We start from the raw sequence: 14,733 nt of genomic DNA, 5'->3' as shown, positions 1-14,733 counted from the left end.
AAGTTTCCTGCTGTGTGGTCTTGATATCTTCCCAGGAAAGCGATTAAGAACCCTGGTGTCCTGGAGAGGGAGAGGGGTGAGGGGGGCAATGTTTCCTTTGAATTCTAGCATGACACCGAAGGCTAGAATTCTCCACAGCTCATCATTTGGGTTAACCTATTTAGAGAAACCCAAATCTTGCCTTGACCTGACTTCTAGCTTCAGTCTCTAGCCACATCGCCAAAGATACCTTAGACTACAAAGATCTTAATTGCAGCAATGTCTCCCTGGTTTCTTATGAAATCTCTTCAGCTGGCTTCTTAATGAATGCTCTTATGCTTTAAGTAGGCAAACCCCACTCTGCTTCTTTTATCTACCTGAAGTGGGTAGCCTACTTCAAGAATGACCATGTCCCCATCCTGGACTTGCCAGGTGCTGACAGCTGTCACTCAGACATGTCAGTATCATACTGTTTCCCTGAAATCAGGCAGTCTTATTGAGAAATCCTTGAGCATCTTCGTATGCCAACCTCCCACCCACCCCAGCATCGCCACCACAGATGCTAACCCCCTGGCATCCTCCTCTTCGGCACCAGCACTCAGGCTGAGACCTGCTTCCTGACAAAGGTGTTTCCTTCCTATCTGGCACATCCCAGGCAGAAATCACGTTTCATAATGTCTCTCTCCTTTTGTTCTCGGATGGCTCCTTGCAGCTCGTGTCCCTGTTAGCACACCTGGGCCAGAGCTGGCTCCCAGAACAAGGGAAGAGACTTGCCAGCAAACTTGCCTAGGATGTCCCTGCAGGAGCAATCTTGGGACTGGGGCCTATTTAGAAATACCAGAGATAATGTGGGAAAAGAAACGCCAACGCCTCCTATCCGAACAAGCCAGAAAACCACATCGATCCTTAAAAAGATGCCAGGCGTAAGGGGGTGGCAGGTGCCCCTTCTTGGTGAGGGTATTTTGTTCTGTGTCTGTTGTCCTGGCTGAAGCAGGTTATCTCTGACCTTCTTAGGACATCCACTGCATAGCTGGGGTCCAGCCACCAGAGGCACGTGGAAAGGCCCTCGAATGCCTGCAAGCATGAGAAGCCCCTCCCTCCACTCTATCTTTTCAATCGCTAAGAATGTTGATTCATTAAAGTCCAAACTTTTGCTGGCACCATCTGGGCCTCCCATGCCCTGCCTTGGTCTCTCATGGTCACCTCCATAAAAGCTCTGGGTGAGTCAGCAGTCTGAGAGAAAAGGAAAGAGGTGTGTTTCTGGCTCTCGCACACATGACTCTGAGCGAGCGAGGGCTGCAAACAAAGGCTTCGAGCTGAAACCCAAGGGTGTGGGAAGTTTTACAGTGAGGAGCAAGCAAGGTTGAAGCGGCGTGTTCAGCAGGTCGGGCATGTGTGCTTGCTTTCCATTTAATAATTAGGAAGGAATTAAGTCCCCACTGAAGTGCGGGCCAGCTTCTGATGGTTCTTGTGGAAAATGCCACTGAGACAATGCCAGGCGTCAAAACGCTGGTCCTAGCCAGAGGTCGGATCTCTTTCTTCCCTGCAGTGAAGTCTCATTTTTGGTCCTTAGTCACTTGTGGTCTTGAACATGGATCCTTTACGTTTGCCTGCTCCGGTTGGTTTCGCCAGAGGTAGTTTTTGAGCGGAAGCAGCTGAACTAGCACAGTGGAGTCTCCCTTACAGCCAAGGATACACCAAGTTCCTCTGACCCATGTCAAAGGTGTGTTTGTGGCCTCGAAGTTCCAGCCTTCAGTGCCATTCAAGTTCTGTGCGACTAGAAGCTGTCTATATCTGCCCAAGACTATGTTAGCCTTCTCACACCTCACGGAATGCTGCTAGGTGAGAGATGAAGACTCCATCCCAGACCTCGAGTCTCCCGTGTCCCCTCATGGACCAGGAGATACTTTGCAAGAATCTTGGATTGTCACCCTCGATGTGAAGCTTAAATATCCAGAGAAACATTATGAAATCTGATTTCTATCTTCCTGGCATAGGGGGCAGCATGGTATTTGGTTGTAAAAGCACACACACACACAACACTGTGGGGGACAGGTCTCAGCCTGTTTCTGCATCTAAGAACCCCTATTACATCCCAGGGGACAGAGAGAAAGTGCTAAGCAGGCCTGCCCCGGTACAAATCCCAACTCGGTCAATGATTAAGTATGAGCCCACGGGCAAGCTACTTGAGCTCCTCTTGAGCAGACCCCACTCCTGTTCAATGGGAATGACCGCAACCTCTGCTTTGCAGGGCCATTGTAAGCATTAAATTATATTTGTAAAATGTTTCAAGAAAAGTACATCATAAAGTGTGTGTTGCGGGACTGGGGAGAGAGGTCAGTGGGTAGAGCGCTGGCTGTGTGAGCTCCAGGACCTGAGTTCAGATCCCCAGCACTCTTGTGAAAAGCCAGGCATGGCGTGGTTTTCTGTGAGCCCAATACTGAGAAGCAGAGACAGGCAGATCCTGGGAGCTTGCTACCCAGACCATCTAACCTGAGCTCCAGGCTCAGTGAAAGACCCTGTCTCAAGAAATACGGTAGAGACACGATGGAGGAAAACACTCTGTGCTGACCTCTGGCCTCCACAGTGTCTGTGTGGATACAGGCACCCCCACACCACAACCATTGTTGAGTAAGCTGAAGTTATGCAATGCGATGTATCAGTGTGTGACAGTTGCTGTAACAAAACGCTACAGGCTCAAACAGCAGCAGTGTGAGAGGGAGATGAGGGCAAGATGCAGCCCACCTAAAGATTCCTTTCAACGCCCGCAGACGGCCCCTTCTCTATCCACCACAAGGCTTTTCCATCTGTGTCTGTGTCCAAAGTTCCTCTTTATGTAAGGACACCAGGAATACTGGATTCAAGTTGGCCCTAATGGCCTCTTTTTATTTTTTTAAGATTTATTTCCATCTCTCTCTACATATAGAGGTCTCTGAGTATATGCCCTGTGTATGTGTGTGTGTGTGTGTGTGTGTGTGTGTGTGTGTGTGTGTGTGTGTGTGCTCACACGCATGCAGCCATTTAAGCCAATTTAATCGAATCATTCTCATAAAAACTGTCAAACCCATCACATTCTGAGTACCGTGGGTTAGGACAGCAGCCCACGAATTTGCTTGCTCCTCCAGGGGCGGTCACATGACACATAGCTGCTCAGGCACATGGGAAGGAGCGCCTTCCCTCCTTTGTTTCTAGCTCAGTGGCTTTTTTTTTTAATCTCACACCCACTTAACCCTCACACGCTGTGTCATCTCCCAAGGACTCCATAAGCAAGCCCGTTTCTTTTTCTTCCCTCTTTGTTGTATAAAATTTATATAAAAGCCACCATTTTAATCCTTCTCAGATGTGCATCCCTGTGGCAGTAATTGTCCTCACCAGCCGGCTCTAGAGCCTCCTTACTGCCCCAGCTGAGATTCTGTGTTCATTAAACACCGGCCATAAAAAGGAGTGCGCTTCTGACGCATGCTGCACTGCAGGTGAACCTGGAGAACAGGTGGTAATGTCACCAGAGGGCAGGTACTGGCCGGCTCCGCTCACATGAGGCTCCTAGAATCGTCAAGTCAGGTTTCTAGAGACACACTGGGCTGAGGACCGGGACTAGGAAAGAGAGGAAGTTACGATTTCATCGGGACGGAGTTTCGGTTTTGTAACGCATTAACCAGAAGTGCAGAATAATAGGAAGATGAAGTTTCTTGCAGGAGGTTTCTTCCCCTTGCTTGCTGCAGGCATCCTGGCAGAGCTCTGACAGGCCAAAGACACTCACTGGATTGGAAGCAGAGACTCCATCTGTCCGGGCCTCAGCCTTCGCTTGCAGAACATCCTCTGCTTGGTCTCTGCACCGGCACCTGTTGCCCACCGTCCGTGTGCCATCCCTCCTTTCCTAGTGTGTCACTGTCTCTCACACGTGCTGTTCACATTTGCTCTCTCAACTGCCACGCTAAAACATAGAACCAGCAGGCAGAAGTCCTACTCTAGGGGTGGGAATGTTGTGCCCCCCCCCACTTGGAGAATCTTTGAAATCTTAGCCACAGGGTGGGGCGGAGGGGAGGGCAGGCCTGGGGAAAGTGACTCCAGAATAATACAGGGCTGCAAAGTCCCTGCCCTAAAGACACAATTCTGCCTCTTCCTTATTTCTCCACTTCCAAGCCAGGTCCACAGATGAGTCTGTAGTCTGAGCATCCCTGACCGAACCTCCCTGACGGTGGCCTCAGTCTCTGTGGTAGAATAGCAGGAGCAGGAGAGAGCTCTTGAGATGTTCTGATGTTTGGCCTCATGTCAGAGTTCAAGGGACAAAGTCCATACTTTTATAGTTTATAGTCCCTATTTACAGATATGCTGAGCTCAAAACGGCTGTTCCTTCATGTGCCAACTCTGAAACCATTTACACACACACACACACACACACACACACACACACCCCTATTTTACTGGGAGTGCTAAATGACTATTTTACTGAAAGTGAATTAGTAAAACCTTCCTTTTAAAACAACCCCTTGCATTGCTCTTATGAAATCCTGGAGGGGAACCTTTGGAAGTCAGTTCTCCACCAAAAAGCATTTCCATCAGTGGCGCATAGATCTTTCAAAATTGCCAGAGTTCAAGCCCTGGGGTTAGCTCCCGGCTGGCATTAGAGCTGAGGAGATTTAGTAGCCGCTCTGGATACAGGAATATAAACATGCCATCTCCACATAAGCCTTTTTAATGATAGCTCAGCTATTGTTTTGGAGTGAGACACTCAGAGCCGAGCGTCAGTCTTCAGCCGAATGAATGGCTTTCTGTTCTCCCGCACCTTGAATTATGTGAAGAAAAGATCAGATCTCTTTAATACGTTGTTTTTAATTGCACTTGGCCTAAGGGATCTGCCAACCCCCATCTTTCTCCTTATTGCTCTTTTCTTGAAGTGTCAAGCCAAGGAAAGCAAGACTCTTTCCTCTCGCGTACTTAAAGCCGCCCCAGCTGAAGCGCTGACATGTAGCAGGAGAAAGTTGAAAATGTGAATGTGTTGTCCTAGGAAAAACAACACAGAGAAATCGCAGACTACAATCAGCAAGTAAGAGCAATGCAAACAACTAATAAAACAATGGCCTATCTGGCTGCACCAGCTCTCTGGGTGATAGACACCGGAGCTCCTGCAAACCACAAACCCAACCTTATAGCAGGCAGAGCCGAACCAGCACTCCCAAGGAGCCCAGCAATGTCCAGCTGTTCTGTTTTCTTCTCTAGACTTAGGCATCCTTTTTGTCCTTTGTCATTGTACTAGTGATTCACGTTGGCTGAGTAAGTCACCTTGAGCCTGCAACTTTCATTTTAAAACATAAAGTGCACTGCACATCTTGAATACTAGTGAACTCGTCATGGCAAGTCCCAGAGTCATATACCTAAATAAGATTCATTTTTGGGTTTTTGAAACAAGGTCTTGCTATTGTTCAGGTTGGTCTAGAATGAAAGCAACTCTCCTGCCTCTGCCTCCCAAATTGTTGGGATTACAAGCATGCATCACCATGCCAACTTCAACCTTAGGGAAATTTATAAACAAATGTCCTTCTAGTCCTTTAAAACTTTATATTCGTGTGGGGGGGGGGAGAGATACACTTGCTGTGGTGTCCATGAAGAAGTCAGAGGACAGCTTTATAAAACTGGTTCTCTCCTACTTTATGTGGGTTCTGGGGATCAAACTTGGGTCATCAGGCTCTCGAAGCAAGTACTTTTGCCCAGGGAGCCATCTTGCTGGCCCATTGTTTTATTGGGTTTTGTTGTTGTTTCTTTTAAACATACTAAAGTAAGTAATATATTCATTTTTCCTGGGAGCTAAAACCTTAGCCTCTATTTCAAGTCCCCCTTAACTTGAATTTCAGTGCAGTTGGGGAGACTGAGCATAACCTGAACATTAGAGGCGGGGAGTGGAAGGAGGTTTTTCTAGGATTCCCTTAAACCTCAATTAATACTTCCGCTTTGGCCAGATCTGTCGTTTTTAAGCACGATGCCCAGAGAAGAAGGAAGAAGCATCTCTGCAGGTCAGGTGCCAGGGTGTTTGCGTCTGCAGCACATTTGATTACTGTTGCCATCATCGCCCTGAAAAGTCCTTATTAAGCCAGTGTGTCTCCGCGGTGCTGTGGTAAGCAGTGTGAAGGGAGAAGTACACGGAGGCAATTCCCATTTTGGTGGGCACGAGAGGAAGCTGATGCAGAGGCAACCCGAGAGATGCAGGCGTGCTCCAGGGAGAGGGCATTAGGAGTTGAAGAAGAAGGGGGGAGGGGTGCGGGAGAGTCCTTCAGTGGTACAGTGGGCACTTAGCCTAGCGAGGGCTCAGTTACTAGCACCAAAAAGAAAAGAAATTGGGGTGTTTCTTGTTTGTTTTCAGAAATGAATTTCTTTACAAAGAGAAGAATCGGCTGGGCCAGGTGGCCGCGCCTTTATTCCCAGCACTCAGGAGGCAGAAGCAAGAAGATCTCTGTGAGTTCAGCCTCCAGCCTGGTCTACATAGGGAATTCCTGGCTAGCCAGTGCTACACAGTGAAGCCCTGCCTAAAACAATAACAAAAGCCTAAAAACAAGGAAAGCAACCGTGGAACTATAAAGCAGAGTAGGCCCAGGCTAACCCTCTGATTTTATAGTTCAGAAGAGTGATAATGGGCAGATAAAGATTACAGCAGCTACCGAAAACTGGACATCCCCGGGGTACAGACTGGCTCTCCTAGTTCTGAACAGAATGTTCCACCCACCACTCTGTTTTGCCTTCGTGCTTGCTAAACACAGTCAGAGTGGTATATAGATGCTCTCTCAGCCAAGATCCAAACTTTTCTTAAAGTTAGCAATTGAAAGATTTGTTTAAAGTGGGTGGTGGTGGTAGGGGTGGCAGGCACATGCCTTTAATTCCAGGCAGAGGCAGGTAGATCTCTGAGTTAGAGGCCAACCTGGTCTACAGAGTGAGTTCCAGCACAGCCAAGGCCACATACAGAAACCCTGTCTTGAAAAATAAAAACAAAAATAAACAAAAAAAAATGTTATTTAAGAAGACAAAGGTTAAAAACAAGAGACAAGGGAAAAATAAGACTGAGAGAAAGATAAGCCGAAGATGAGGGAGTGAGGGCAGGCTGCCCTCCTCCAGGGAGAAGTCGCCACATCTGCAGAGATCAGGGAACTGGGCACAGGGGCCAGCAGGCCTGCAGAATGGCTCTGGCTGTAGGACCACAGGCTGGTCACATCAGCCCTCCATGCCGGCTTCCTCTGCAGATCCTGCTGCAATCTCCTGCCCTGATCTACTTTGCTCTCTGTCTATTCCTCCAGCACAGAAAAGCCGGGCAGTTCCTGAAAGAGAACCGGGAAGAATGAGAGAATGAACAAGCTTCCCGAGGGAGCCTCAGCAGCCTGAGAACAGGAAGGACTGTTTCAGTCCTGGCAACTTCTTGACTCTGGTCACATGTGTTAGAACTGTGAGAGGTAAAGCCTTTGCTGTTGGACTCTAGGGCACTCATAGGTATGTAAACATACATGTTAATAAAGCTGTAGAAAGAGACTCACTTCCTCCTCCTTCCTTCCTACCCCTTCCCTCATCTTTCCTATCTCCCTTCCCCCTCCTCCTTCCCTCTCCCCCTTCTCCTCTCCCCTTTTCCTTTCCCTTCCTTGTTCTTCCCTTTCCTTTACCCTCCATTCTTTCCTTCCTTCCTCCCTCTCTCCCCTCCTGATTCTTACACATGGGCAAATAGGTGAGTTAGGTGAATGGCTCTCCCATCTTAACAAAGTTGCCTTTGGCTGTTGCCTTTTCAGAACAGTGCTGAGGCTCCCAAAATATTCAATTTTGTATTGGCTTTGGGTTTCTATTTTCATTTTTAATAACAATTAGGGCACCCTGACTGGCTGCTTTCTACCGCACTAAAAGCAAACAAAAACTTCCTCTAGCTGTCCACTCAAGTCAAAGTTGACTACTGAACTGAACAAGTCCCTGGTCTGGCTGGGAAGTCTTGGTCTGCAAATCTTTCTGGTTTTTGACTGTGCAAAACACAACAAACTGATAAATGCATATGACCATAAAATAAAGAGTCCCGGTCATAACTGCCGTCAGCAAAGAGCCCAACCTAACTTGAGACAGATTAAAACAAAGCCCAGAGCTCCACACGGCCCATTTCTCGAGACCTGAGATAAGTTGTGTGAGCGTCCTGCCAAACCATCTTGAGCATGCAGAAATAGCTGCAAGGCTCGGTGTTGGGGGCTTCTGTGTGCATGTTTTTTTCTACATGCCACAGAACACCCAGATGACAGACTTGAGGGGTTTTGTTTGATGTGACATTTCCCAATATAACAAAGAAATATTCCCAATTGATAATCGACACTAATAACTTTCAAGAAAGCACCCGCCTCAGTTTTCTTCAAGTGGACATGAGAGAGGAAAGGATGGCCCAGTTGTGTGGAGTTGGGTGTTCATTTTCCATTTGCAGGCATGAAAAGCCTGAAGCTTTGTTTGTTGTTTTTAGAATATTCTTCCTCGTCGCCTGTTTTCTGTCTTTTCTCCCCCCCCCCCCCCCACTTTTTAAACATTAAAACTTGTTCTTTGACTTATTGGAAAGATAAAGAAGGCTGAAGCTGGACAGCCTGTGTTGATCCCGCTCAGTCCCTGTACTTGCACAGCTGGACTGAGACATCACTGGTACCCTTACAGGTGGCTGTTTTTGTTCTGTTTTCTTGACCAAGAAAAGTCAGCACATTTCTTCTTGGCTTTCATATTTCGACCAATGGGGGCTGGGAGGGGGTTGAGGGTAACGGGATGACTGTATACCACCCACACTCTACTCAACTCTCCAGGAAATTTCAGTCCAAAAGGGAACGGAAAGAGTGTATCTTGCTTGGTGGTACCTGCCCTGCTGCTGTGTTTCCCCCTTTATACCCTATGTTCAAAGACCAGAGATAGTAGCTTTTTGTTTTAATTTGAACACTTGACTTTGCTCTTCCCCCATACACCTTCAGCTTTTCAGACACCCCACTATGCAGGAGACTTGGCATTCTTGCACATGAGTTGACTTTGGAGCTTTTCTGGATATAGATTTCATACTTTAGCTCTGTAAGCAACAGCCGTATCCAACCCCAAAGCCTCCCTCAACCCCCCCCCTCTCAAAACCAATTTACATATACTCACCATTTGCAGGCACATAGACCTTTTGGAAATTTAGGGTAATTAGTCTGTTTGGTTCTACTTCTGTAGAATACTGAGGCTAGATAATTGCAGAATAAAGACTTAGCAGGGTGTAGTGTAATCCTCAAGACCTAATCACTTTGTAAAGGCTCCACTTTGCACTGGGGAGTAAGTTTTTCAACACAGGGATTTCTTGGGTCATGTGAAAACCACAATAAACTAAGCTTTATCTTAAATATTTTCTATGGAGCTCTCATCTTTGCTTAGGTTGTATTTTGGTAGCATCTAAAAGAATGGAAACACAGCAAAGAGGTATACAGAGCTTAGAGGTAGGTGTTTGTCCAGCATGCATGAGGCCCCAGGTTCTATTTTCTGCACCCTAATATACCACTAAAAATAACTGAAATACAAAATATTGTGTTGGTAGTAATCATAGCAAGCAGATTTGGGAGTTTTAAAATGTTTATCCAAACATTGTACACATGTCTACAAAGTAAACACAATAACCCTTAGGGAATCATGATTCAAGAGGGGACAGAGGGGTTGTAAAGATCCAGAGACCCAGTGAAGTCCTGGGCAAAACTGTCTCCTAAGCATAACGGGACCAAGACACCCATGAGCTCACAGCATTGTAGCTGCCTGCACAAGGCTCAAATAAGATCTAGCCAGTCAACATTCCAGCATGGAGGGAGGAGGGGCTCACGGGTTCCCACCCTTAGGAATAGCTGTAGACAGTTGATGGCTTTTGGAGAGGGAAGCCAATTTTTGTTAAGGGTGTAACCCCTGGTAAATCAAACATGCTCCAGGGATATATGGACAGCACAAATTGAGATGGGGAGGTGGGGGTGGATCTGGGGGGAATTAGGGTTGAGTACAATCAAAATATAGGAAATTCTCAAGGAATTAATAAAGTTTTTAAAAGAAATCATAATTCACTTCCCTACACCACTAACCCAAAATTCTGTTTTTCAGCTACTTGTTCTAGACCTTCACCCTTTCTTGCTTCACCCACCTTCTTTCCTGATTTTCCCTTGATATTTCTAGCCTATCTGCTCAGGAAGCTTTTTCTTTAACCATCAACTTGGGCGTGGTCCAGGTTGAAATTGTGGAAGGAGTGAATCAACACTCTTACTCCCTTGTTCTTTTTCCCTCCCTGCACAGCCCTCTCCTTTCTTTCATTCTCTAAATGTAATGTTATCATAATTTGGAGGTGTGTGTGAACATTTATTTGCATTATTATTGCTGTGTAAATACGTCACAGTTGAGCCAAGTGAGTCAACCATGAGTATGGCCCACCCCTTTCTTACAGGTTTGCCTTTCCCTAGGGTTGATCACCGCCTCCTCCTTTAGTTTGTCTTGGGTACTAATTGTACTTCCCACCTTCTCCAAAAGAAACTCCTTCCAGCACAAACACATCAGGCAATTGATCTGAAGGTATCTTTCAGAATGTTGGAGAGACATCTCTCTGGCAGTTCCTCCAACACCACCCCAGGCAGGATTAACCGTTCTTGCTGGCTGGCTGTACAGTGTCAGCCTGGCCTTCAGTCATCCTGAGAATGTCTCTTCCTTTCTCCAGGGCTGATTCTTCTGTTTCCCGGATTCTTGTACTCCATTCTTTTGTTAGAGCACATCCTCCAATAGCATCTTCAGAAAAGGTGAGTGGAAGGCAATTTAAAAAAACTCTTTGTAAATACCTTTAATTTTGCAGAAAAGCTACAAGAATAGTACATCAAATATTCACCTCCCTTCTGTTCCAAACACTTTTCCCACTTTGTTGTTATTTGTTTTTGTACATACAAACAGAAGAGAAGGAGAGGGAAGGGGGAAGGAGAGAGGTTGAGAGAGTAGGGGGAGAAAGTACATCTGTATTAAATAAAAAAATTCTGAACTTTATGGAGCTAGCATCTGTGCAAATGGCTCTTTATCCCTAATTGTCAACATCGTCCACATGACTAAAAGTATCATTTTATATATCAGCAACTTTGGTAAATATAATATTGATGTAATAATTTTATCAGATTTTCTCCTCCTCATTCTAACCTAAACTGATCAGAATTGTGCAATGCGTCTCTCTCTGTCCCACCATTCACCTCATAAATAATGACAGAGACTTCTTATTAATTATAAAGATTGGCCTATAGCTTAGGCTTGTTTCTAACTAGCTCTTATAACTTAAATAACACATTTGCATTAGTCTGTGTTCAATCACATGGCATTACCTCTCTTCTATCTTATAACTTCTGTTTCCTCTCCATGTCTCCTGGTGTCTCCTCTGCACCTAGATTCTCCTCCTCTTCCTTTCTCTCCCTGGAAATTCTTCTTGTACTCATGCCTAGCTATTGGCCATTCAACTTTTTATTACACCAATCACAACAATACATCTTCAATCAATGTACAAATATCCCACAACATTTCCCCATTTTTGTCTAAAAGGGAAATTATTATTATTATTATATAAATTATATAGTCTTACTATATACAATAAGAATAATTTATCAGATAAGAATAGAATTGCTTTCACAATGTCCATTGTATTCGTATTTGGCAAATTCAGAGAAAATACTGTATTATCTATCTTATCTTAATGAGTCCAAAGTTTTGTGTCTAATTCACTTTCTACCCTAACTTGTATTAACCAACTCAAAACTATCTTTTCAGACCTCAAAATATTTTCTTAGATAAACAATTTAAGATTTTATATCTCTTAATCTTAAACACTTTATATCTCTTATGTATTTTTAAAAAAATGGTAATAACAAAGACTGTAACTTTTGCTATCTAGTCTTCAATCACATAAAAGACCTGAGGAGATAATATTACCTGAGTAAACAAGAAGAGCAGAGCAAGCAACTTCCAAAACTACAGAAATGACAGGAACAGCTGACTGCCTAGACAATCACTTAAGGTTCTTCTGCAATGGTATGGCATCCATCTTTGGCCTAGAATAACTGATAGACTTTTCTGTGATGTAGGAACTTTGAAGAACTGTCATGTCTTGTCTTCAGCAGTTGCCTTCTTTTGTGCCCTGCTTGTCAAGTTTGGACAGCACTGTCAGCAGTTGAGGCAAGAGACGTTTTTTGCCCAGTGGTTAATTGTGCCACATTGAAAGCAAACTCTATATGGAGGTTCTTCAATGTCCACCATTTTTTTAAGTAAATTGTTGCTGCCAGCAACAGATGTCTCTTGTCATGAAAAACTTTGTTATTAGAATATTTAAATGCCATATTCTACAGGTCTCTGAAGTGTTTGAAGACTACCTATCTATCTCTGTTTAACCTTGAAAACATATCTAACATGACTTCAAGTTTGATTATTATAAACAAATAGCTACTAACCTGTATTTCTTAATTATTATAAATCATTTCAAGGACTAGAACTTTATATTACATTTTTAAATGAGCTACAAAAGTACATTACCTTACACAAGAATAGAAACATATACAGTATAACAAAATAACCTTAAATTTGCATCAACATATGAAATTCAATACTAATGTAATATATTTGAAACTAGTGGTTATTCAAAAGTAGATTCAACAATCTACCCTTTTATCCCATCATTTCTATACTGTATCCTCTTTCCCCCTTCAGAAATCACTGAATCTAGTTTCCTTCATTCATATTTTTCCTGACTGTTACCAATAACAATTTGTAACCACCCCACAATGATGAAAAACATCTATAACCCACGGAATAACCAAAAACTACCCATTTTACTTATTGGGAATATGGGTTTCATGTTCTATAAACTGTTTTTTGTTGTCTGAGGGTGATGGCATTTTTAGAGGACCCTGAGAAAATTGATATAATAGTCAAGTCCTAGAAGAGATTGCTGTTATTATTTGTTTTCCAGTCTCTATGAAATAGAAAAGTACAGGGCTTATCTGAAGTTGTGGCTGGAGTAGTCTGTGAGGCTGAGCCATCTCCTCCAGAAGTTTTGAAATTTTGAAGAAATTGTAACAGAAGCATTTTGAGAGGCTGGATCACCTAGGCGACTTGTCTTTATTTGTGTCTGGTCTTTATTTTCTGAAAACACAAACTTTTAAAGGTAACATATATCTGTATTAACAGAAGTATGGAATATGCAGTGTGCACAAGTCAGTTAAAGATGATTTTTTGCTTTATGTTTTAGCAGGTAAAAGGCATCTGTTAAAGTTTGTTTTAACTGTATAACCAAACCACTATCCATGCCATATGAAAGGATGGCATGTAATAATTCATGAGGACTCTGTAACCAACAAGATTTATCATGTTTCATCTAGTCTCAGAGCTGCTCCCATAGTAGAAGTATCAGCATATATTTCACCTGTCCTGTAGCTTTTCTTGATTTCTTTTTTGCAGGTCCACAGTGGCCAAGAGCCTTGTCTCTGTATGCCAATGAACATGGGCCCACTTGAGAGACTATAGGACGTTGGCTCCTTGTAGTCAGGGGCTGCTCATTCATTTCCCAGGCACCCAGGCCTGAAATAATCACATAGAAATTGTATTATTACAACCATGCTTGGCCCATTAGCTCATGCTTCTTCTTAGCTAGCTCTTATATCTTAAATTAACCCATTTCTATTAATCTGTGTATTGCCATGTAGTTGTGGCCTACCTATAAGGTTCTGTCTGGTGTCTGGCATCTGTTTCCCATGGCAGCTACATGGCTTCTCATAGACTCCACCTACTCTCTCGTCCTCTCTCTGCTCAGAACTCCCACCTTGCCCTACTCTGTGCTGCAATAGGCCCAAAGCAGCTTCTTTATTAATCAATGGTATTTACAGCATACAGAGGGAAATCCCACATCAGCTCCTTGCCCAGAATGTTTCTTAGCTGTCTCAGACCCTATGTTTGGATATTTGGGCCTCTACATTGGACACCATATGTAGACAGATTTTTCTTTGGGACACCAGTTTACAAAAAATGACACAGAGACTTATTAGTAATTAGGAAAGCATGACCTATAGCAAAGGCTTATTCCTAAGTAGCTCTTATACCTGAAATTAACCCATTTATATTACTCTATGTTCTATCACATGGTGTTACCTCTCTTCCATCTTGCACCTCTTATTTTCTCTCTGGTTTTCTCCTGGCTTCTTCTGTATGCCTACATTTTCCCTTTCCCTGGAAATTCCACCTATACCCTCTGCCTATCTATTGGCCATTTAGCTTTTTTTTATTACATCAATCACATCAAGTACATCTTCACACGGTGTATAAATATCCCACAACAGAAATGTTTTATGTATATTTCTTAGAATCCAGTCTAGGTTTCCATGTTGCATTTAGCTATCCTGAGTCTTCATCTCCTTTTATTTGAAATATTGCCACAGCCTAACTTAGTCTTTTATGAACTTAAAATAACCAAAATAACCCTGTCCTTATACTTATTAGAATTCTCCTCCTTTTGATGTCTTCACGCTTTCTAGTGGTTAGATCCAGGTAATACATTCCTGCTCAAAACACCATTATCAGTGATCCTGTGTTCTCCTCAGGACATCAGATTTGAGTGTCTCTCAGAACCCATCTGCCCTGCATTAGTGATGTTGAGTTTGGCAACCTGGTTAAGATGCTGTTTATTTTTGTTTTGTGTAGTTATTTGTTTCTTCCTGTACCAAATGGTATGGGAAGGCCCTTCAAAACCATGCT

Source organism: Microtus pennsylvanicus, chromosome 8 (genome assembly GCF_037038515.1).
Source record: "Microtus pennsylvanicus isolate mMicPen1 chromosome 8, mMicPen1.hap1, whole genome shotgun sequence".
Lineage (NCBI taxonomy): Eukaryota > Metazoa > Chordata > Mammalia > Rodentia > Cricetidae > Microtus > Microtus pennsylvanicus.
The sequence above is the reverse complement of the archived record's forward strand: the minus strand, read 5'-3'. Positions refer to the sequence as shown.